Source organism: Acanthochromis polyacanthus, chromosome 2 (assembly GCF_021347895.1).
Source record: "Acanthochromis polyacanthus isolate Apoly-LR-REF ecotype Palm Island chromosome 2, KAUST_Apoly_ChrSc, whole genome shotgun sequence".
Lineage (NCBI taxonomy): Eukaryota > Metazoa > Chordata > Actinopteri > Pomacentridae > Acanthochromis > Acanthochromis polyacanthus.
In genome coordinates this window covers 36,496,719-36,523,144 of record NC_067114.1, presented here as the reverse complement: position 1 = coordinate 36,523,144, position 26,426 = coordinate 36,496,719, and the positions used below count along the sequence as shown (strand labels likewise).

Below are 26,426 nucleotides of genomic sequence, written 5' to 3'. Positions count from 1 at the left end.
TCCTCCTCTGTGCTTTGTGTGTGTGTGTGTGCGTGAGTGCTCGTGTGTGGTGTGTGCCTGTCATTCCTCTCAGGCTGCTGTCAATCAGTGTCACCTGCCGACTAATTGGAATCAGCTGCTGGGCCCTCTTCAGCCAATCCGGTGCAGCCACAGCCCAGCATAAGAAGCCACTGGACCTGAGAGATGACGGCTTGTCACTGTACTCCAGTCTTGCCCATGTGCCTCATCGTAGAAACTTTGTTAGACAACCGTTCGTTTTGTGATTGTGGAGGCACTAGTCTTTTTCGTTCTCGTTTGCGTTTAGGATTATTTGGGTACATTTTGGATATCTTGTGTTAAATTCATAGCTCTAGTTTAGAGTCTCTTTTTGTTCCTGTTTATATTTATTTTCACGTCGCACTAGTGTCCTCCGTTTTTCTTTTATTTTGTACCTCTTTTTCATTTCTTTTTAATAAATATCTTTAAAGCCAACACCAACTGGCTCTTATGTTACTTCCCTCACCCACTACACGAGCCAGGGTTGTAACACCCATCAATTCCTGCATGCTTGCTACATATTTAGGTCATGCAATTTGGTATTCAGTTTAAATTTTTAGAACTGAGAAGTTTTGTTAAAGCAAATCAAAACAAGAAAAGCACTCAGAGAGTGCAGTACTCCTCCAAGGCTGTTCACTCCCTGACCTTACACTGAGCGTGTGTTATGCATGTGTATGTTATGTACACAATGGTAACAGAATTTGATATGAGATGCAGATCTAGGATCAATTCAAGACCTTTAGAAGCCCACATTTTAAATGTGGCATCACCTCTTCCTGGTATGAAGAAGTGGTTACCCCACATTGGGCTTTATTGTCATAAGTAATCTAGTTCTTTTAGGTATTTTTTTATGGGGTACCAGATTTTAAGAATTTGTCTAACTATTGGGTTGCTGGTCTGTCTTTGTAGACTTTTTCTGTGTCAGAGTACAGGCACATGGGAGGAGGGAATCTCAGACTCAGAGTTTCCATTTCTGTACAATGAGGAGTATCCTTAGTTGAGAAGTAAAACATGATGGACCTCAGCTGTGCAGACCAGTAATACAACAGTAAGTTTGGACATTTTAACCCTCCATTCTATTTGCCATTGCAAATAGAACAGAGACAAACGTACCGTTGCCCTTCCATTGTTCCTGACGAGTTCAACGAATAGTTATTAATCTTCAGAAATAAATCTGGTGGTGCTGGCAGGGGATGTTTTAAAAATAGAAAGTGGCTTTAGTAAAACATTCCTTTTTAAAATAGTGATTTGTTGATTAAACAGGTCTGGAGGTATGTAGTCAGGCTTGAGTTGTGGTCAGTGAAACTGAATTTGCTTTCCAAAAAATGTGATTCTCCACAGTTAATTTATGGTTTAGCAAAGGGCGCAATTACTTTTTTACATAAAGCCTGGTAGGTTTGGAGTGCTTTTTTTCCCTTAAAGCATTAAATCATCATTTTAAAAATTGCATGTTGTCTTTACCTTGTTATCTTTGTCTAATATTTACATTTATTTGATGGTCTAAAACATTTAAGTGGGGGGAAATATTAAAAAAATAATAATAATTCAAAAAGGTGGCAAATACTTTCTCATGGCACTCTCTCTCTGACCTAATAACAATCCGCCACATTTCTTCATATGTACTGAGCTGGATTTCTGACATGGCAAGCCCATCACATGACTGAAAAGAAAGGAAAACTGCTACCTGGCTGAAACTTTTTTCCTGAACACTGGTGTTTCTCCATCTGAAAAGCATAAAGTACTGCATCTTGTCATTACAAAATAATGACAAGATCCCAGGAAAACCATTGTACCGCGCTGTTGATCACCAGAAAGTACTTGCTGCACCTGATCCATTCAAAGCAATACATATTTGTCATCTCTTTTGTTGTTTCAGGCTTAAACAAACAAGATAAAATGTAACACTGAACTTTAAAAGTGTTGTACAAAGTATTTTTCACTAGATCTATAGTTAACACACCAACATGACACTGATACAAATTTTCTTACTATTATTTATCTTACTTTTAGCAATAAAGTGAATTATCATTTTTCACAAATGTACTAGTTTGGTTTATATTCTGAGTTAAATCCAAATTCAACAGCAAACATATTATGAATTGCAAGCTCCTCCATCTGTTCTGCGTGTGTTATTAACAGACTTTGCTCTGAAATTTGCTCACAGTTTTATGTAAGACAGCAGTTTGATAACATCAACAAAATGCCAAAATTTATTTGGTGTTAAGTGTCAACTTGAGAGTCCAGTGTGTGTGTGTGTGTGTGTGTGTGTGTCTTTGTGTGGAGAGGCCTGGCGGTGAACATGTGATTGCACTGAGCTCTGAATTTCTGTCAAAACATTGCACTCCAGGGAGAGCTCTACAAACCCTTCTCTACTTAGAGCTTAGGGCTACTTAATTGTTTATATTAGCAGCAACAACATGCTTGCAGTTGACCAGACACATCATCAGATCTGGAAGACAGCTAATGTCCTCTTGGGATCGACTGATATATGTTTTTTTCAGGGCTAATGTTGATATTGATTATTGGTGGTCGAGAAAGGTCAATGGCCAATACTTGGAACCGATATACATTAAATGTTAGGGTTTACTGCCATTCATAACTAGGCTTCTTCATTAATAACGACTACTATACCTGAATAAGCACAATAGAAATCGTGATATTCAAGCACTACGATGCTCTCCTGTTTTTGTTATTATTATTATTATTATTTTTACCATTGCCTGGGTTGTGCATATTCTCATTATTCCGTTTCAAAGTTTGTGTGTGTGAAAGTGGTATCACTCTGCATGCCCATCCTCCTCCTGCTTTTCTTCTACAAATTACATTCTGAAGCCACCCTTTATATTTGGTTTAGCATTTTAAGTGCTAAAGGCAGTGAAGTGAACACCACAAACTCATTTCAAAATGCCTTAGAAGTCCTGTAATCAAGTTCTTTGGCATGTACCAAGCTTAAAAAGGTGATTGTTCAGCTGAGACTGCCTTTGAGCCAATAAGAACGCATTGTAGAGTCAAATAAATGAGTTTCATTTGTTAATTACTTGATTTTTTTTTTTTAAATGGAGAATATTTTTCCCTTCTTAATGTTCCTCAGTGTTTTTTTTTCCTTTCTCATCCTGACTTCCTCACCTTGCTTGTTAGGATTTGGATAGGCCCTGTATTTGTCTCCTTCAAATGGTCTAATCTCTCCCCAAGCTCTCCAGCCACCCACACAGCTACGTTTATATGAGTGTTGGCCCTCTTTGTCAAGTGAAAAGAATTTGTTGTTGAAATGACCAGCTACTATCTTTTTGAGCATGAAAGGTGGAACCCATATTTGCATTTTAAAGAGCTTGAAATGATTCAGAGCACCCTTGAGCTTCCGATTCATTTGTTCATTAACCACATTCTCACAATGTTTGACAAACTATCATTTGAATAATGGCTTTTGATTCGTTAGTTTTTATTAGAATATATTATTAGCCTATACTGACTGTCTGTCAATAATAAATAATGTCATATCAAAGGAAATGCAATTCTTTATTGAGATTACATCCGCAGACAATTAGGACACCCTTTTTTAAGGTTTCTATCCTGAGAGTGTATAAAATAGTTGTAAGAAATGTAACCACAGAGATGCTGTCTTAAAATGTGTTCATTTTAAGCTTGGCTTTTGTATTACTTATTTAATTGTGCTTATTGCATCTTTTAAAATCAGTTTTTTGTTTTCAAATACATATCCTTTTTATTTCAGTGGTCATACTGTATATACTAAGGTTATGTGGACAAGATTTGTATTCGTTGCGTGGGTGTGTTTGGTGGTGCATATAAATGTGTCAACCCCACGGCTCCACCTCCAGCTGCACTCCTGCTAAGAGCAGACTCCGTGCCTCTTAAGGTCCCTCAAGGCTCTGATCCTAAATCAGCTTGCATGCTCTCAAATCCCAAACCTAAAAGCGGAGAAGGTAAATAAGCGAGATGAGATGACCTCAGATCAGCTTCCTCAGGCACTGTGAGCCCAGTCTGGCTCTGTCAGACTTTTGAGAGAAGCCTCCCAGCCAGTTTTTTTTCCCTCCTGTGTTTACCAAAAGGTCCACAACACCCTCCTCCCACTACCCACTACGACCACCATCTCTTTCACTCCAACCCGCCCGCCTACACACTGTGAGCTTGAAGAAAATGTAAAATGGGAATATGTCAAGATATCTTTTGGTTTGTGCTTTGATAACAGGCTGAAGATGAAATGTTCCACGTTATTTTGAGTCATTTTTGGCTTTGTTCAAAATATGTACTCGCTGATATTGCAACTCTAAACCCACTTTTACCTGGTACTGAGATGGTCTATAACTGTACACATGTTCCAAACTATTACATCTGATATGCCTTTGCATTTAGATCTGGTATTAAATGCAAAGGTATTTAATGCTTGTAGGTACAATGGGTATTGACATTTAATACCATACCCAGTGTAAACAATAGACAAAGAAATGACTGGGCATAGTGATGGGTGTTCAAACTGCTTTGAACCCTTGTACGAGTATTAGTGCAGTTGGACAAAGAACAGTAGGAAACAACTGTACAATGCTAGTGACAGCTGTGTGTTCGTTAAAAAAGGATAAATAACAATAAATGTAATCACAAGCAGGATGAGCAAAGGGGACCCAGTGTGGGGAGGCAGGGGGCAGTGATGGTTGAGTGTTGAGGAGCTAAACAGCCCTAGGAACACAGATTGCTCTCCTCCTCTGAGTCCTGCATAGTGGCATGTGTTCTGCTGCACATGAGAGGCAATAGTAGGTAAATTAGTGGAGCATTGTGCTTAAAGTTTGCGCTGTTAGTGTAAGTGTCATAACTATAATTTCATAGTGACTGTGAATAGAATTTATCCATTCATTTTTGTCTATTTGCTGTGCATGTCTATCCTGCATGTATTCCCAAAAAGCCATTTTAATATGTAACATCTTCTAAAACATGTCCATCCTTGCTGCTACATCAGCTGCATTATGACAGTTTTTGAGTTTATTAACTCAGAATTTGATAGCTATGGTGGTTGATAAATTAGCCAGCTTGAATATATAACCAAAGCCAGTTAGTTTCTTTTTTCTTATCTATTACCTGCCCTCACCTCCTCAGGGAGACACATGCTCCTGAATACACCATTGTTTGATAATACAGCCAAATGGCTTAAGTTGTTTAAGATACACTTTGCTTGTCCAAGCAACACCAGGGCTTTCATTCACATGAACTAATTAATGAATAATAGAATTGTTGATTACACAAAAAACTCACCACAGTTACTAAACATAGAAGACTTCTGTTGCAGGACTTATTTACTCCTTACTAGCTAGCTACTACATGGATACCTTCTATATTGTCTGTCAATCTTTAATCCTTCTGTTGTTTTGCTTACAGTTTTTCCTCTTGACCATCTTTTTAAATCATTACTTGCTGTTCCCCACTGCTTGCCCAAAGGGAATTTTTTATCTGATCAGATATGTTGTTGTTTCAGATATGTAGCTTGTGTGGCCTATTGTTGAGTGCATTCGATGATATCACTTCATACAGATTTTTTTCATGTATTTTCAAATTGGAAAAAAGAATTTTATTCTTTGTCTTTCGGTCTCCTTAAACAGGTGGAGTAATGAAGGCCTTCATGTAAACTGACAAATACAGCTGACTTAAATTATACACTCAGGATTGAAGACAAGGGAATACAAGGAGAGGAAAAAGAGTATTAACCATCTACTGTGTGCTGAGACCTGCTAGATGGTGACCTGACCTACATGGAGAGAACAGGACCAGCATTGAGCTTCAGTGAGCCTCTGCCGCAGTGCCTTCCTAGGAGAAGTGACAGCCCAGGAGACCCGCCTCATTCTGGATCTCTGCCAAGCAACCAATCAATGCAGCCTGGAGTCAATGGAAACAAGAATCACTGCTCGTTTTTCTGTCCATCCATCTATCCAATTGCAAATAATGTCATTTTAGTGGCTAACCCAATTTCCCAGTGAATGAAATAACGGCATATATTAAATTCAGTTTTATTTACATCGTGATAGTTCACAACAGAAGTCATCTCAAAGCACTGAACATAATAAGAAGAAGATCTTACGAATTTTAAATAGAGATACACTACCATTCAAAAGTTTGGAGGACTTAGACATGTCCTTAGTTTGAAAGAAAAGCATTTTTTTTCAATGAAGACAGCATGATTCAGAAATGCAGTCTAGACATTGTTAGTGTGGTAATTGACTATTCTAGCTGGAAACAGCACATTTTAATACAATATTTGCATAGGGATACAGAGGAACATTTCCAGCAACCATCACATGTGATATCTTTTATCATACTCTAGACACTCAGAGACCAGATTAGTAGGTATCAATGAGCTGCTTCTGTTTAGTGCTGTGTTAAAACCAAAACTGAAACAGATATTCTGTCTTAGGTTGCAAGCTTTGTTGGCCTTGCGTATGACACTTCTCTGGCTTTACTTGGACATGCATGGATGTTTGCCCCTTTATGAACAATTTTTTCCTAGTAGATAGATAGATAGATGGATAGATGGATAGATAGATAGATAGATAGATAGATAGATAGATAGATAGATAGATAGATAGATAGATAGATAGATAGATAGATAGATAGATAGATAGATAGATAGATAGATAGATAGATAGATAGATAGATAGATAGATGGATAGATGGATCTTTATTGTCCCAAAGGGGATATTCATTGTCACAGGTACTGTCAGGTACATAAAAAATACACATATTATAAACAGGACAATAAGACAACACACATGCTGGTGAGAGATGGGTGGGAAGCATGCTACAGATAATTAAGAGCAGCAATGGCAGAGGGAACAAAGCTTTTGCTAAAGCACACCCGTTTCCACCTGTACCTCCGACCAGAGGGCAGTAGGGAGAAATTAGTGTGGAGGGGATGGTCTGGGTCCCTGCTGACTGTCCGAGCCACGCGTGTAACAGCTCTATTGTTGAGGTGGGAGAGGTCCATGGTGGGCAGATTAATAATTTTGGATGCTAAGTGTGTAATCTTAGTGAGTCTATTTCTGTTGGAGATGACAGGCTGTGTCGTCGCAGCACAGCATGCACCAGTTAGCTGTGCAAAGTTAACTTTTTCAATAAACCTAAATAAAATTATTCGGTACTTATGTTTGTATTTTTTTACATTTCTCTCATGATTAAAATTGTGAAATTACGCACATGTTAAATTTTTTTATTTATTTTTGTCCTGTCCGGCAACAGAGCAGGCAGAATGGGGATCTGGCTGCTGCATTGTGCCATACAAGTTTGCTTTTCCAAGGGGAGTTTATAAGTATAAGACTCCCCTTGATACTGTACAGTAATTTATTTAGTTTGAATACTTGTTGATTAGTTAAATATACATAAATTTGCCGGACCTGACAGGGGAAAGGCAGGAAGAGAGAAAGAAGAAAAGAAGAAGAAGAAAAAAAAACAACAAGGGGGGATAGTGAAGAGAAAAGGAAGAGTGCAAGAATGCAATTATCTTTCAATTGAAACCAACACAACAGACAACAAGCTAGTACACCTTAACAAAGACACACCGGAACGCATCCTACAGGTTTTGTTACGAAACACAGCTAGTAATTATTCAGATCATCTACATAAAACAAACAAAATGAGGAAACATGTCTTTTGATATTTTGGCACCAGGACAAACTTAACATCCCACAAGACAACATGGTTGCTATGTCCACATGCAGAGTACGGTGCAATTGTGACTGTGATCATGCAACTATTACCTCTGACCTCAGTGAAGGCCAGAAGCGGGCCCGAGAGCCCACAAGACCCAGGCGAGCCGGCAGCAATCCCAGAGTAGAGATCCAAGCCACCAAACCACGAGGACGACCACGGACCAGCCCGGAAGGGGGCAGAGGGAGAACCCGGCCAGGACCCCCAGCGTCCAGCAGGGCCGGGCCCCAGGCGACCAAGACCGGCGGCCGCCGACCCCGCCAGGGGCTGGAGGCCCAGGGCGGACCCAGCACAGGACTCCGGGCCCCAGGCATCCAAGAGGCAACCCCCGCACCCCCAGGCAGAGGGTCAACATCGCCAGGGGAACCGGCCACCCCAGACGGCCACCCGGCATGGGCCGGCGCCCTCGCCACAGCCCAAGATCCAGGGCAAATTCTATGTAAAATTCTATGACTGCAACATCCATGACTTTTGCTATTCTATTGACAAAATCTGTCTATAGCCAATAAAAGAGCCAAAGTCCTCTAAACTATCATTTTTAGGTGGCTCTAAGCTCTGGCTGGTAATTCTAATACTTTCAGTGGGGCATTTTTTATTGCAGCATTACTTGTATCTTTGATTTACACCTTTGACACTGTGCTCCTGATCAAATTTCATGCTTTTGCTAGTAAACAGTGCAGCAGGGAATGGACTTGACCAGATCTCAGGTGGCTACAGGGGTAGCCTTATCTCAAAGACCTTTTTGTTCAGTATTATCCCAACAGAGCACTTTGCTTTTAGAGTACAGGTTTATTTGCCATTCTTTGAGTCTCCAAAAGTAAAACGGGAGGCAGAGCCTGCAGCTGTTATGATCCTCTCCTGTGGAACTGTGGAACCAGCTCCCAGTTTGGGTTAGGCCAAATGTTATATGGGGTGGTGTCAGGAGAAGCCCAAATAGAGACACAAACGCAGGTTTCAAAACAAAGACTTCACTTTAACCCCAGTCAATATAAAAATAACTGAAGTCCCAAAGGTAAACCAGAAAACACAGGGAGCAGACAAAGGCAACTGAAATATCAAAAAGACATGGAAGATTAAGAAACTTGAGCAAAAGTTTAAAAAAAAAAACCTAAATACACAAACCAGAGAAACACAAGAATTAAGACAGGTAAACAGATTGGTAGATCAGTAGACAAAGTGGCGATTGACAGGGGGAGACACACAAGGATAAATATACCAAGTTAGATGAAAACATGTTCTGTATAAACTGCCAGGGAATCACAGTTCAGGGACAAGACAAAGACAGGACAACTAAGACAGACAAAAAGGGATTACTTTCAAAATAAAACAGGAAAAAAATATCACAGTTATAGCTTTTTATCTTCTCTCTCTCGCTCTCTTTCATAGTTTTTTTTTTTTTCTCCCTTCCTGCAGTATAGCCTTGGCTCCAGAGCTGCATATTTCTTAACTGTGACCACTGGCAATACCAATGTTTCTCAAGACTCATCTTTGTCTCTTTGTTCTTCTCTCACTTTTCTCTGACCACAAAAAGTGAATGAATAGAGCAGACCACAAATTGTAGCTTGTGTTTGCCCAGTTTAAGAAATTATCTTCTATTTACTCTGCTGTTTAAATATGATTGTTTGTTGTCATAGCATGATGTTAATACACTTAATTTTATAACGAATTTCTTTCTTAAACTTAATTAAATTTCAGTCATGAACTAAATATGCAAATACATTTGTCCTTTCCCCATTATTAACAACTCATACAACAACAATTTTACTCCTCTTTTTGTCTTGCCTTTTTCCCCCAAAATGCAGTATGATGTACATCTTGATTTGGAACTGAGTCATGTTAGGGTCATTTAAACAGCGCTGGTGGACCTATAGGCTTATGCACACATCAGCCTTTTTAAGAACATACATGCAGATGCTTATCAAAGTTCTGATGGAATGATGAAGCAGTCAAGGTATCAGAGGCATTTGACATAGCATGTATTCATTATATTTATACATCTTGTGTGACCTGCAACTTGATGAGCATGCAATGCAAATCATATATATTGGCATCAACTAACTGTCCTATTTAGGCCCTTCAACCCATCAGACTTTAGTGATCAGAATGTCAGAGTTCTGACAGAATGCTGCAGTCATGTTGCTAACAAGAACAAATAAAACTGTCCCCACGACCACCATATACATAATATACCTTCTTGAATAATTGGTGTTTTTTGTGAAAATTTGATGATTTCCTCCTTTCATCATCATCATCATCATCATCATCATCATCAGATCAAACAATAAAATGTTTCTAAAATGTTAGTTAATGATGAAAAACAAGTCATTGGCATTAATAGCAATCCCAAGTGGACCATATGTGTTTATATTTTGGATGAACAACAATGCAGGTGAAGCTATAGAAATCTGTTTCACACATATTACAGTATATACAGTAGCTCATGCCAAAGTGTTCTGAAAAAAAATGCTTTTATGCTGTGCAAGTCACTCATGATCAAAAAAAAATGTAAATGTTTGTCTGGTATTTGCAAAAAGTATCAAGTTGACCCTCAAAACATTTGAGATAACATCCTGTGGACTGATGAGTCAAAGGCGGAACTTTTTGGAAGACATGGGTCCGTTACATCTGGAGTAAAACTAATACTGCATTGCATAAGAAGAACATGATACCAACAGTGAAACATGGTGGTGGTAGTGTGATAGCGTGAGGACCTGGATGACTCGTCATAATTAATGGAACCATAAATTCTGCTGTCTATCACAAAGTCCTCCTGGAGAATGTTCACCACCAGTTCATGACCTAAAGCTCAACACAAATGGGTTACACAGCATGACAATGACCCAAAGCACACCAGCAAGTCCATGTCTGAGTGGTTCAAAAAGAACAAAATTAAGGTTCTGGAGTGGCCAAGTGAAAGTCCAGACTTGAATCCAGCTGAGATGCTGTGACAAGACCTTAAAAGTGCAGTTCATGCTGGCAACCATCTATCCATTGTCTTAATTCTCATTAGGGCCGTGATGGGCTGGAGTCTATCCCAGCTGACTTAGGGTGAACAGGTCACCGGTCTATTGCAAGGCTACATAGACAGACACACAATTACACTCACATTCACACCTACAGACAATTATAGTTACCAGAGCATGTTTTTGGACTGTGAGAATAAGCCAGAGTACTCAGTAAAAACCCACACGGGGAGAACATGCAAACTCCATGCAGAAAGATCCTGAGAAGGCGGGGAGGTGAACCCAAGGTGAAAATGCTTACCACCAAGCCACTGTGCAGCCTGGAAACCATCTAATGTGACTAAATTAACCGTATTCTGCAGAGAAGAGTGGGTCAAAATTCCTCCATGGCCATTTAAAAGACAGATCTCAAGCTGTTACAAACATTTAACTGCAGTTGTTGCTGCCAACGGTGGACCAACCAGTCATAGGTTGAATGGGGCAATTGCTTTTTCACAGGGGTGAAATAGGTTTTCAGTGAATTTTCAATAAATCATGATTTATAAACTGCATTTTGTGTTTTGTGGGTTATCTCTGTCTAATATTAAATAAATATTAGACCCTAGGCACATACTTCACAGCACAATATTACTGTCACAAACAGTTCTGACTACTTTAATAATAATAACATGTAGTCTTTCCATTGTGATTTAAGGTGTAACCAAAGAGACATTACAGCTGAATGTCTGTTTTCTCTATCACACACTAATGGAGGCAGCCTCTGTGAGTTACAGCAGTGTCTGAGCTCTACTGGATCTTGCCCACTGGTGCCATTCTCCGGTCCATTAGGATCTGATTTCCGCCATGGAAACATCACTCAGAGCCCATTCTCTGTCTCCATGTCTGCAATGTACCATCACTGCCAGCTTGCCTGGAGTGATCATCCATCCCTCCATCTACCCCATCATCCCTTCATCTCTGCATGGAGGACGGCAGGCAGCCCCACCCACTGCAACCCAGAAACCATGATGTAATGTTTGTACAGGAACGCCTGCAGCTCTCTGGCTGAGGAAGGGGGAATTAGGATCAAACCTTGACCAGAGCAGTATTTTTAAATCCATACCAATTCCAATAGGTTTTTTTAAGCTGGTATATAGTGTACAGTCTATAAGAAAAACATTTTAGTTGGAATGGGTTTTTTTCTGCGTAATACAGACATTCTTGCAATAGAGCTGCAAGCAGCTGAATTGTAGTGTTGATAGTATCATTAAAGCTACAACCAGTGAAATTTGCTGAATCTTTAGTGGAATAGTATAATTTCATCACCATTACACAGACAACTTGCTTCTCATTCTGTTTCTCAGACTGAGCCAGTTTTAAACTTTTTTTTTTTGTCACGTTGGGCCAGTGTTTAGACATGCAGTTCTTTGTAAGTACAGTGATGTGTTAGAAGACATTAGTGTTTTCGTTCCATTTTTTTTGCATTATTTAAGGAAGTATGGTGCATTTTTTCCCACTTTAGACAAGTAAACTTGAAAAACAAACACAAAATCCCAGCGTGTATGGAATTTCAGATGCAGCTGCACAGTAAACATCTGTCATTATATATTTTTGATTTCAGAATCATCTGATGATGTATCTATACCACAGAGCTACTTATTTTGTTTTCAGACAATCAAAACAAAAATGCAAAGTTGTATTAATTCCTTGAGAAATGTGTCTTTGTTAAAGACCTTGTGATCCATCATGTTTGAGACACAATCTACTGGAATACAGGATAAGAGGCAGGTAGGGCTCTTGTGCACAGTCTGGCATCTGTAAAATCAGTTCAGTAAAAGAGCATCAAATTATATGTGTCATCAGAATTAGATATAAATAGGTAGGACAAGGTGCAGATTGCAGTGATCTGCAGTACACTTTGTTTCCTAAATGTAGCACTAACTACAGTAATCCATTATGGACTATGAAATGATCATTTAAAATTACATTACAAAGCTCATCTCAAGGGGTTAGGTTCCCAGAAAAACATCTTTTTCAAGCATGACTGCTTTTTCAAAATATGTTTTCTCTCTGTTCCATCCACAAGTGCTGGCCCCTAGATTCTGCTGAGCCAGGAGAAGAGTGCATCACCCACCCCCACTACCACCCCCCAGCCTCGTCACTGTTTATACACCGGCCTTGTATATTCATTTGGCAGAGGAACTGGCGAGGAGAGGGAAGAGGTTTCCCACTGGGCCGTCTAGTGAACAGTGAGCATTTGTGGGGGTTTGGGGTTGGTGGTAGTGGGGGTAGACAGGAACTGATTAGACTCTGAAGAAGTGGAAATTTGTGCTTCTCCCTGAAGCATTGTGCTGCTGCTCAAGTGAAAATCTCACATCTAGATCAATTTGGACTCTAAGAAAAGCAGGTTGGTTTCTCTTTACCTAAATCTAAAATGTCCTTTTACCTAAATGATAAAATACACTGTCTCTCAATGTCCTCCTGAACAACCCATAAGACATTCTGACCATGTGTGTTTGTTTGTGTCCGTGAAGTGTGACACGCTATTGACCCCACCAGAAAAACATAAAAATTACAACTGAGACCTAGCCTAGCCACGCTAGACCCATGTTCTGAAGACACAAGGGTCTAGGGCCGCTCGACAGGGAGGGAGGCGGGCTTAAAGGTTGTCTTTCAAATCACTCTGCAGCAATTGGGTAGGTATACAACCAATCAACGCAACGAATAGGCTGACGTAGTTCCTAGAGCGCCGGCGGATTGTGGCTAAGTCCCATTAGCTTCCCAACCAGCGGAGCCAACTGGTATATTAAGGATTTGCCATATCCCGTCGGCATAAGTCCAGATACGTCTTTCTTCTCAATGAAACACTTCAGTGCCGTCCTTTGTTTATCTTTCAAGTTGAATTTTAGCTTCAAATCTTTAAGGGCTGTGGCCAAAGCCGAGTCGAAATATAACTGTTTATTGTGCGCCGGTTGTTTCTGTCAGAATCGTGGTGCCTCTGTCGTCACTTAGTTACGCCCGCCTCCTGACTCTACACTTCATGGTGATTGGTCCAGCCAGTTTTAGGAGCATCCAGCCTCGAGCCTTATGGAGGGTAACAAGACCCACCCTGGCAGAGAATTAAATTTGTTGCCGTGGGTTGTGGGTTGTAGCTAGGCTAACTGAGACCAGTTACCAGGGCCGTAGCCAGGATTTTGGAATAGGTGAGGTTCATGAAAATTTTTCAATGTTTTTTTAAAATATTTATTTTTATATATATTTTTTAGGCTACAAGTCACACAAGATGTTTGTTGTTTAAATATCTTTTAATGATGTGAAATCAGCATTTTCCAAAAAAAAAAAAATGCATATTTTTTCAAAAAAACAAATCAACTTTTTACATCAAAGGCTAGCTGAATCCTCCTGTGACCAGAGGCATCCCACCGTTGAAGGATATTCTCCCGGTTCACCTCCACTTTCTGATGCACATGCATCATCGCCGGGCCTGTCAGTCTGTCGTTGGACATGGTAGATCTAAGCCATGTCTTAAGTCTTCGTATGGCTGAGAATGACCTCTCACAGGCACAAGTCGTCACTGGCAAGGTTAGAAATATCTTCAACATACATTGTATGTTGTCTGATGAGCCAGGCGCTCATCAAAAAAAAAAAAAAAAAAAAAAAAGCGCCGGACGCGCTCTCCGCTGTGGATAAAAGTAATTAAACTCTTTGATCAGATGATCTGACAGGCCGAACTAGTGCCGAATTATCTAAAAAAAATATATTGTGGTCACCTTGGTGTAGATGGGCGGGGATGTGGTCTACAAAGTGCTAATAATAAAAACACTAGTTTTTGAATGGCGTTTGGCCCGCTGCCAAGCGCGTCACAGGGCGCATTTGCGGGTACGTGCATCAGCTGATCAAACAGCTTTTCACCGCAACACGCACACAGGCACAAACAGAACACAAAGCCCATGGATGTTTACCACAATTTACAATTTACAAGCACGTTTCACAGAGAGGTTTCAAGTTTTTATGAGTTTATGTTTTATTCAGTTGGGCATATTTGGCGGAAGAAAAAAAAAACTCGGAAAAATAGGTGAGGTCCGGACCTCGCTGACCTCATACCTGGCTACGGCCATGCCAGTTACTGTATATATATGTAGTTAATGAATGTATTGCTATCATCTGCAGACAACACTATGAAACACTTTAATTCAGAAAAGAAAACTTTGCACAGCCAGATGTTGTCTACTTAATTGCAAGCTTCAAAATTTAACATTTGCTATTTATATCAAAACCCAGGTATTATGAAGAAAACACGAGCATATCCCCTGCCATGTTGTACTGTACATTCACTGCAACAGATACAGACCGTAACTTCAAACTAGTTTGATTGCCAAGCTACACACAATTAAACCCACAGCAGCCTTTGAGCATGAAGCATTACATTAACAATGTTTGTAGGGGCTCTGTCATGCCATTAGACTCCACAATACCACAGCATCCAGTGACTCATTGACTCACAACTAAGCGCACAGTTCTACTTTATTTGTTAATTTATTGTTTTCTGTTATTCTTGGCCTTTTATTACTTTTGTGTTCATTTCATCAGGAACTGTAGAGCTGTACAGCATTGTAAAGTGACAATAAAACTAATTTTGTTTCTGATTGTTATTTTGCAATCATTTGACTATTAATTGAATTTGAGAGTATAGGCTGTAGTTGATATTGAAACTCGTCACAGTACTAAAATAAAGTGTGGAGGTAGGTCTGGTTATGTAATATTACAGTGTGGCTAAAGTTACACCTTTCCCTGTTTTGTCCCTTCATGAACTGAACTCCCTGTTAATGGTCACGCTAGTTTTCCCAGATACCAGTCACATTGGCTGGAGAGACTTTGCGAGATTAAATTATTTTGTTTATTTTGTGCTAGTGTGGAGTTTGTGTTGTGCTGTGAATTGTTCGATCGCCGACATTAGCAGATTACACTTCTTAGCTAAGGTGAGCTATTGTTGCAAGGGCACCGAGGTAAGGCAGTCTGGAACAAATGGGAATTATCTGATGACCTCAGAAAATCTGTCCTGTGTTTTTACATAGAAGTCAGTTACAGTCAATTACAATCTGTTCACACTGTAGTAATGAGAAAGTGACTAATACATGTAAATTGCTACACATCCTCACTCAGTAAATTCAAGTGCTCCTGGAAAAGTATAACACCGAAGAAGAGGCACTCAGGAGACAACAGTCAACTATAGTACATAACACTTCTGAAACACTTCTAAAGCACGTGGTTTGGGACATTAGGTTGGTTAAAATGACTTGGTTTCTTACAGGGTTAAGGAAAGATCTCAGTAGTGGATGCATGCTTTTAAAATTGTTTAATGAATACTGCTATTAGGTACAAGGTTATAGAAAATGTCAGAGAACTTAGATGACAACATGACATATGGATAAAATCAGACAGATTTTGGAATTTTGGGTTTTTCACACATCAGCATGAGCTGATCAGCCATTGACTGAATATGAGAGGAAAATGAGAGTGTAGAAGGCAAAGACAAAGAGCTGGGCTGTGGCTGGCGAAGGAGGAGGAGGGGAGGGTGGGATAAAGGAGGAGGATGAGGAGGAGAAAGAGGGTGAGCGGTGTGTTGTACTGCATTGTGTGTTGGCAGTTCCAGCTGCCCTGCCGCTGTGCTGCTTGGCTCACACAACGTCTGGCTGGCAGCCAATCACAGTGCAGGGAAGCAGTGCCACTTCAGTTCAGTGTGTCAGAGTGAACAGGGGAGGGAAGAGAAGACAGAAGGCGTAAGGAAGACGAGAGGAGGGCGCAAGTAGGAAGAAAGCACGGAGGCATGGACAAAGAAAATGGGGGAGAGGGACATACGGAGAAGACGAAATGGGAGGAGGCATAAGAAGAAAAGAGAGGGAGAGGGAGAGGGAGAGGCAGACAGCGTTGCATCTATACTTCGAGGTCCACTTCCAACAACCAGCTCCACACATGTGGAATTTAACTGTTTTTCTCCAGTCGAGGTGTTTAGAAGGATACATGCATGTACTGATGATTTCACATCCATCCATCTATCCATTATCTATACACCACTTAATCCTCATTAGAGTGAGGGCTGGAGTCTATCTCAGCTGACTTGGGGTGAAAGCAGGGGACACCCTGGACAGGTCACCAGTCTACCACAGGGCTACATAGAGAGACAAACAAGCAGACTCATATTCACACCTACGGACAATTTGGAATCATCAGTAAACCTCATTATGTCTTTGGATTGAGGGAGGAAGCCGAAGTACCCTCGCATGCACAGGGAGAACACGCAAACTCCATGCAGAAAGACCCCAGGCCCAATAGGTGAAGACGCGTACTGGGGGTCTTCTAGCTGCAAGGCAACGGTGCCAAGAACCAAGCCACTGTGCAGCCCCACCTCACACGCACCTCCATCAGTCAAAGAAGAGAGAAAATGAATAACGCATTTCCTGTTTTCAGCTCCATTGGTCTGAATTTCATTCAGGCAAATAACAGATGACACACACCCACAAGCTACGCTGACTTAAATATTATTGTATTTTACAGAAGACACCTGTGATAACTCTCATTGTTCAAGCTGCAACCCTTTTATGGGGTTTTCAATTTAATTATATCGCACAAATACAAAACATATGTCATCTCACAGCGCTTAGCATAGTAAGGCACAAACTTTATGAATATAAGAGCACATAAACCCAACAATCCAAAGTTGCCTTTGGATTCCCTGTGAGTGAAGGTGGAAAGGAATGAAAAGAACCCTAGAACAGGGAGGAGGGGAGCGGGGGGAAGAGGGGGGGGGGGGGGGGGACTCTTACAGAACCAGGCTCAAGGAAGGCAGACATCTGCCTCGACCAGCTGGGTGAGAGTGGGGATGAGGAGGGTGGAAATAGCAGGAGGTGTTGGGGTTGGGATGGCAGAATAGCAAGTGGTTAGACCAGTGACCAGATCAGAGATATGTAGCCCCAGATGCAGAGACATCTGTGGAGAGAACAAACACAGGACTTCAGGGGAAACACAGAGTTAGTGATATGTAATGGTGATATCTAACAGCATATAGAGAGGAGAGGACCTCAGTGCATTATGGGAATCCATCATGAGTCTAAACTTATAGCAGCAATACTGAGGGACTCCACTGTCAGAAATTATTTGAGAATTATTGGGGACTTTCACCAGTGCTGTCTCTGTGCTATGATGTACTGTAAATCCTGACTGAAAGTTTTTGATAGATAATCACATAATTGGCTTGCAACAACTTTTTCAAGAATTTTAGAAGTAAAAAGGAGGTTGAATATGGGTCTATAATTGACGAGAACACCTGTATCTGGAGAATCTATTTTTTGTTTTGATGTCTGTGGTGTTGGGATTAATGGAAAGATGATGAATCCTATTTAAATACCAAATGATTCCCCTAATTTGAAGTGACTAAGCATCCAATTTTCCTTTGTCTAACTTTGGGTCTTGATTAGGTTTCAGTTACACACACAGATAGTCACAAAACTCCGCTGAGGCTCCACCTCCTTGGCAGAGTAATGAATTAATTGATTGATTGATTGATTGATTAATTGGTTAATTAGTTGATTAATTAATTAATGGGAATTTGTCTTTGTCTTGATCCCCTTGTGAGTGGAGAGGTCAGCTGTTGGCCAAAAATGTTTTCACGATGACCCCTTGGCCAGCAAGATAAGCCATATTTCAGACTGAACAAAAAAACTGCCACCACCTTGGAAGGTGAGGCAAATTTGTACAGACAATTAAAAATAGGTAGCCTTGAGAGATATCCAATCATATGTGGACCTCTAATTGAAGCAAATCTACCACCAATTTGTGCAGTGCAGAGTGTGTTTTTTTTTTCAACTCAAAATGATCTTTCACCAGTAAACACACAGTTAAGTCCTACTGCCTGAAGAAAAGGAATCTACTCCAGATGACTTTGTACAGAGATATTGCTGTGAGTACCATGTAGGACAAAAGGCTCATCTCTGTCCTGGACTACAGCATCAAGGTATGTGATGCTTTATCTTTCCAGTCTCCTTTGCTTTTTTGGAATGAATTTTATTTTTCTGCAGTATAAAAATTAAACTTTTTTTGTTTTTGCTGAAACATCATGAATTTGGGAACAGAATATAGTCAGTTTTATTTTTTTCAAAATGTAGGCATGTTTTTTTAATGTAATAAATTAAAACAATGCTTTAATGCAATTTCTCATGTTACTACGCAAGACCTGAAGTTACACGTTCTGATAGTTGCAGTTTTGCAGGTTACCAGCATATATTCTTGTAAGAGGATGACAACATTTTAGCCCATTTTGGTGTTCTTCCACATCCTAGATGTTTCAGTGTACAATGTGTCTTTGGTGTAAATCCAAGCTGGAAGCAGAAGAAAATTCTTCCTACTACTTCTTGGATTGGAGAGATATACCAGGCCCAGAAGCAAGCTTTATGCCTGGCAGAAAACCCAAAGACAAAAATGAGAGGCACAATCTGTGTGAGCCATGAGACGTCAAAACAAGAATTACTATCATAAATGAAATAAATTCTAAATGCATTGCTTGAAAGACACATGCAACCACCACATATTGTTCATATTCATTCGACATATGGGTGAGAAAATGCAAAATGTAACCAACTCTGATAGGCTGATTGTGAAATTGGCATGAAATGTTTTTTTGTTTGTTTTTGTTGTTGTTTGAAATACTCTTCCCCTCCCTATACACTTTTTTATCTTGTTAACATGTCCACCTGGTGTTTTTTTATGTATTGGAAGAGCAAAGAGGATAATAAGCAGTCAACACCATGGCTAAGCATTTCCACCTTAAAACTACAGTGCACTGATGACAATCTCAAATCCACAGTTTCTTACGTCCAAGCTTTCAAACATAACAGACCAAAAGAAGCAGTCCTGTCAACTTCCAGGGTGGGACTCTCTGTGCCATTATCATTTTAAAGAACTGGTTTCTGGATGGAACATGTGTGGCTGAATTACACCAAATAATCAACTTGCCATTGTGTAGTGCAGAAAATTTTTTAAGGTTAATTCATATTTTCTGCATCTGCATGTCTGCAAGGATCTGGAAAAGTACACATCGTGTAAGTTTCAGAATCAGTGCATGGGAAATACCAGGAAAACAAATGATGCTTAAAACAAATGTCTGTTGAGTTCCTTCATCATCCACATCTTTATAATTTGTCATTTAAAAAAGCCCTAAAAGAAGTTCAATGTCTGATTTCAAAGTCTGTATCAGAGAGAAATTTGAATGTGTTCCCCAATTAATTTTCTAATATTGTAAAGTTTTCATGGTACCTTTGAGGCCTATGTCCTTTCTTCACTAATAAAATGAATGGGCCAGTTGTGAACTGGAAGACAGTAGTTGCTATTTTGTACTGATGTAATTTGAAAAAATTTCAAAGCAAATGACCTTGTTAAACTCCGGCACAAAACCTGTGAAAAACACCACATTATGTTTCTCTGAGTGCTTGAAAATAATCCTTACATGATGCTCTTTTTTTAACTCAAAAATTAAACGGATGAGCTTATCTCAGTGAGACACATCAGCAATAAAAAATAATAAAAGTTCAAAACTTGTAATATTTACAAGCACTTAAGTTCAGAAAAAAGATAGAATACAACACTGGGTGATGTGGAGCCGACTATTACAGACTTCACATATAATGGGATGGTCATTTTTGCTGAGAACACAGAATTGATTATCATGAAACAAACACAACAGAAGAATGACCAACACCGTAGTGTGATGTGTATAACGGTGCGTGTATATTTTGGTAATTGGATTTTCTGTTTTGAAACAGGTATTGAAATGATAAAAAGGGATATACAAAATTTGAAAAATGCTTTGATTTTCATTTTATATTTACAATAACAAGAAAATTAAATCAGTAAGAGACAGAAATGAAAAATGGTCCGGTTTTTCATTTCCTGAGACCGGAAGTGAATCATCAGCAAGTGTGGAGCCAAACATAGACATAATAAAGAGCAGACGCTGCTCGGCGTGCTGCGCAGTGAGAAATACGGCCGCCATTTTGGTCCGGTCGAGCTTCCCATACGCTCCAGTCATTTGTATGGTGATTCAGCGATGCCGGAGCACTGTGCGGTGTATTCCTGTGCCAATAGGTGGACGGTAGCGAGCAGGGCTCAAGGAATAACTTTTCACAGGTAGGATTAAACGTTTTTTCAACATTACACCTGACTGTAGAGTCATTTGCAAACAGCTCGCTTATTCACAATTATAGCAACTTTGGTGTATTAGCAACAGATTTGCATTAGCTTGAAAAACTTCTGTTTGGGAGAGGTTCCTAGAAATTTTAAGGAATAAAATAGAAAGAAGAAAAAAGAAAGTGAGCTCTTGTTTAAGATTGTTTTGTGGTGATCTCTTGTTTCATTTTGAAGATTTCCTAAAGACAGAAATGTGAGGAAGAAGTGGGAGATCGCTCTAAGGAGGGAGAAATTCATAGCAAGTGACTCATCTGTGCTTTGTAGTGAACACTTCAGAGAGCAGGATTTCGACAGGACAGGACAGGTTGTCCACCTTAGAGATGGCGTTATTCCATCCATCTTTAAGTTTCCAGATCACCTCCAAAGAGTAGGTGCATCACAATAAGGCTGTTAGCATTGTTGAAGGGAAATATTCTATTGATTACAGGGCATAAATTACTTATCATTGTGATTATCTCTCCCTCTATCTAGCTATCTAGCTATCTATCTATCTATCTATCTATCTATCTATCTATCTATCTATCTATCTATCTATCTATCTATGTCTTTCTGTCTTGTCTTCATTTTAGCCAGAATAAAGCAGGAACACATCTGCCTCCAGAAGATCTGAGGAGAGCCTGTCTGAGACTCCTCAGGATGGCCCGGTGGCCTCAACCTCACATTCAGAAGCTCCGCCTAAAGATGTAAGTATTTCAATTTTACATATAAGCATGTCATAATGGTTTTAGAGACTGGTAGCGGATTTGACAGCTGATGACTTTTAGAAATAATGTGAGCCCTGTGTCATGTTTGATACAGCTAGTAAAACATAACTCGAACAATGTTCATCTCTCTTTATCCTAGGATCAGAGCTATGTAATGCCTTCCTCCCCAACTGCTTTAAAGGCCAGACTCACCGGAGCTTTGGAAAGAGTTGATATATTGGAGCGAGAAAAAAAGAATGCTAAGGCGCGTGAAAAGAGGGCAAAGACCAACGTGAAGAGTCTTCTAGCACAATTAAGTGAAAAGAACCTCATTAATGAAGAGCTCAAAGACAGACTTGAGTTCTACTTAGGTAAGATGAAATTACCACTGTGAAATATATTTATTAGCTAAAACTTTTAGTCACAATTGAACGTGACTTGTGAATTTTGTCTCATACTATTTCAGATCTTAAACTAGACTTCATGGCCAGGCGGGGTCATGAGTACTCAAAGGAGCACAGAGAATTCGCCCTGACACTCCATCTTCATAGTCCTAAGGCATACAAATACCTCAGAGACACTGAATTGTTCCCTTCCCCATCCACATACATTACAAAGGTAGTCATAATGTTATCAAATTCAGTTTCGGGAAGTTAAATACAGTAGCATATTCTATATGTTAAACTGCTATTTCTCAATATTTTTGTACAGGTGGCTTTGTTCTATGGATGACAAGCCTGGCCTGAACAAAATGATGCTGGATATGCTGGAGAAAAGACGGAAGGATGACCAGGCTAAATATGGGCGTGTTGCAGTCATGTTAGATTCCATGGCCATAAGAAAACATGTGCAATATAATCCGCACAACCAGTCAATGTCTGGCTTTGTAGACATGGGTGATGGAAACAATGAGACTGATGTTGCTACTGAGGCGCTTGTGTTCCTGGTGGTTGGCCTTCAAGGACATTGGAAGGCTCCCATTGCATATTACCTGACGAAGACTCTGTCTCCAGACACACAAAGGGTCCTTCTCACTCATGCTTTGGAGGAGCTGCATGCACGGGGTATTCAGGCGGTACGTGTCACAATGGATGGCCATGCTACAAACATCAGCATGTGCAATCAACTTGGTTGTGAGCTGAGGGGTAACCCACAAGAACCACTTAAAACCAGTTTCCCACATCCGTTGACTGGTGACCAAGTATTTATAATGATGGACGCATGCCACATGCTGAAGTTGGCACGTAATATGTTGCAGGTAAATTATTATTGTTGTATACCTATTTGTACAAGTTATGTCTCTGCTACTAAAAAATAACTCTAAATATTTTTGTGTGTTCAGTTGCACATTTATTACTGGATGTGAAGATGAAAATTGTGCTGTTTTTACTTTTTGAGCAGTGACCGATTCTTTCTCTGAAGTCATACAGTCCGATTGCATCTACCAGTGGACAGATAAATTGGAGGTACATTGATCAGCTCAATGATGTGCAAAAAAAGATGGACTGCATGCTGAAAATAAAATTACAAACAAGCATGTCCACTTTGAGAACCAGAAGATGGTTTCCCTAGCCGCACAACCACTGAGTCGCTCAGTGTCAGTGACTCTCCGCACAATGCGAGATCTTGGGTATTCTCAATTCAGATACTGTGAGGTAACAGCAGATTTCATCGAGGTAATTCCCTAATAATTCTGATTGTATCATAGGTTTTTTTTCATAAACTTAAGGTTTTTCGATATTTAACTGACATGACATTTATATGCCACTATTTTTTTTATAGATGATTGACAGTCTCTTTGATATTATGAATGGACGCAGTCCTCGTGCCAAAGGATTCAAAGCTCCTTTTGGTGCTTTGAATTTGATAGAGAGGAAAGCATTTTTGTCAAGAGCCAGTGACCACTTGCTCACTTTGGCTACAAAAGATGGAACACCCCTCCATCGCTCTAAGAGGTCTATTAAAAAAGAGCATTAAAGTTGAAAGTTCGAGAAAGTTACTGCATGAGTTCATTGAAACAGCTCCAGTTTTTGTTCCATGCATCGAGTTCATAAGATGCCTCATTCTCTATCAGGTTCATATGATACAGTGTATTTTCTTTTTGTTTTGTCTGCCAACATGATGCTCTTTAATTACAATGTTTTTCTGTGTCCAGCTGTATTTGTCAAAATTAACGTGTATTCAGTGTTTTTCAGGTCCAAGATGCATATAAATCATTTTTTTCCCCCAACATTAAGATTTGTCTGTGTCAAAAAGAGAGCTTGCATGTAGGAGGGATGTTGTCGTATCAAAATGGTAAGTATTGCATGCTTTCGTGCATGTGTTCTTGTTCTCAAGTTTTTATCTGCTCTGGTAGCTGCTTTTCCTTCTCTGAGTTTGCACCCAAGAAATGCAACTTTTTTCTTTTGCAGGTATTTGTCTGTCATTGAATTTGTCATTAACATCGACACATTGATGGTAATGATTCCAGAGCTCATCCAAGTTCAGCGGTATGTTCTAATATACAGATTTAGCCAGGATCACTTGGAACTCCTGTTTAATTCCATCAGAGCGTCAGGTAGGCTCTTTTAATGAAATGAATTCAGAAAATATACTTAACGAATCTTTATATTTTATGTCATGTGAGTAATGCATGTATTGTCGGCCTGTTTTACATGCAAGGTGGCTGGAATAATAACCCCTCTGCGAGCCAGTTCCAGGCCATTTTCCGCCGCTTGATGGTTCGATGTGGTGTGTCACCCAGTGAGACTGGCAATGTTGCAGCCCAAGATCAGACTGTGTCCCTAGCTGCAGTAGAGATGTCCTCTCCAGAAACAGATGAAGAACATCCATCTCCATTTGCAAACATTTCGGCCATTGTGACAGATCACAGTTACCTGCCCACTCGGTTCGGGGGGCTGGTGGAAAATACCCTTGTCTAACATCGCAGGATTTGTGGTCCGGCAGATTCTGCAAAAGCTGTCCTGTGATATATGCTGTGCAAGCTTGGTCAGAGATGCTGTACCGCCATTTGATGAAAACTACCACCGGCTGACACTGAAAAACCGTGGTGGCCTTGTGATTCCATCACAAGGTACTCTGAAGGTGCTGAGAGCTGCAGAGAGGGTCATCCGGCAAGCATCAACAAGGCAGGCACCAAAGTTGTCAACAGTCACCTACATCGTCCGGGAGGAGGTTGGAACAGAGGACGTTTTTCATCTTGGGGAACACATTGAGGAGACACAGTTTGGCATCGACAACCACCATTTTACACTGTTGTCATTAGTTGTGTCTGTGTTTCTGAAGATAAGGCTGCACCACATGGCAAAACTCACCTCCCTGGAGCTGCAGAAAGGGAGCACTAGGAAAAAAACACCAAAGTAGTCCTCTTTCAAGGCTTTTAGGGCCTGAGCAAATTGATGTAAATATGTAGTTTGGGTGCTGTCCTGTTAAGGTAGGGTTGTGTCATGTACAAAAATAATACTTTTGGCGTTACAGTACTTGTTTGTTCACAGTGTATACGACAACAAATTGAATATCATCTCATCTGTTCTTGTGTTTAACTTCACAGTGTGCAATTTTTTTTGATATGTAGGCAATATATTTGTGTGTATTTCTTCATTTTTCCAATTATTAAAATAGACAGTCTGACATTATATTATATTATGACATGTGTATATAAATAGATAAATAGATATATAAAATTAAACTAAATAAAATATAATAAAAATATATATATATTAAATTAGCCTATTAAAACCACCAGTTATTCATAATTATTGAGACATAGCAGGAACCTAGCTCTAAACCTAGATATATCCTTGATTAATTATTATAGTATGGCATCTACAGCCGCTGCCGGCATCTTCTAAAATATTATTTTATTCATTATAAGTATTTGAAAACACCAAAAATTGTGGCCTCTATCATGCCTCTTTGAATGACATTTGCAGATAAAAAAACTTGTGTAGTATTGAGCGAACTATGATTCATTTAATGCGCTGAGACTTCATTGTGCCGGTTAAACAGCGGTGCAGAGTGAGGGGGCGGGCGGACCAAGATGGCAGCTGCGTTTCTCGACAACGCCCATTCGTGGTAGCGGCCGATGTAGGGTCTACTCTTTATTATGTCTATGGAGCCAAACAGAGTACGGTGCATAGACTATATATTTTTTTCTTTAGTCTTCATGGTCATAATTAGAGATCAGGTGACCGATCTTAAAATAAATCAATATTGAATTATTTTTTTTTTTTAGTTTTGCGAAGCCAGGGGTCGGGGTTATTTTATTGACAGTCCGGTCTGGAATAATTGACAGGTCATATGGAGGAGCATACAGTCTATGTGGAGGAGGCAGCCCAGACTCTGCTCTCCTAGTTTGGATTAACTCCGATATGGTCACTATTGGTTTATTTATCGGTGGAGCAGCAGAACCCTTTCCACAGACAGCTTTCCTGCCCGTTGGCTTGTTTTAACCAGTTTTCTGCTTTTGGCTGATTCTACCAGCAGACACTGAAAGGACTCTGATAGTTTGGTAAGTGTTTATTTTCTCATCGGTGCCGCTTTTACTGCACTTTATATGCAGCTGTAGTGTCAGATGTAATGTGTGCCATGCACTCCAGATGTTGGAGGAGTTTATTTCTGTGAGTGTTGACCAGAGAAGAGAGTTAGCATCCAGTAAATATTAGCTTTAATGTTCGCGATGCTAACCGAGCTAGCTGCTCTGTCATAGCCTGATTAAAGATAACATAGCATTACGCTAACGATGTTTGTGTTGTGTTTCATGTAAACAGCTGAAGTGTGTTGTGTTAGTCTAATGTGGTACATTTAGTTAAAAGAACTGTTC

The 26,426-nt window shown here is 39.9% G+C and overlaps 1 long non-coding RNA gene across 2 annotated transcripts; it reads left to right on the top strand.

Moving 5' to 3' along the window:
* The first annotated feature begins 20,201 nt into the window (after positions 1-20,201).
* Positions 20,202-25,186, top strand: LOC110967576 (uncharacterized). Of its 2 annotated transcripts, XR_007940599.1 has the most exons (8): positions 20,202-20,861; positions 21,491-21,604; positions 21,765-21,975; positions 22,071-22,222; positions 22,316-22,862; positions 23,006-23,899; positions 24,016-24,161; positions 24,266-25,186. It is a non-coding gene; the product is annotated as an uncharacterized LOC110967576 (long non-coding RNA). The 2 variants fall into 2 exon arrangements; XR_007940598.1 differs by having other exon boundaries at positions 22,316-23,899.
* Positions 25,187-26,426: the final 1,240 nt, after the last annotated feature.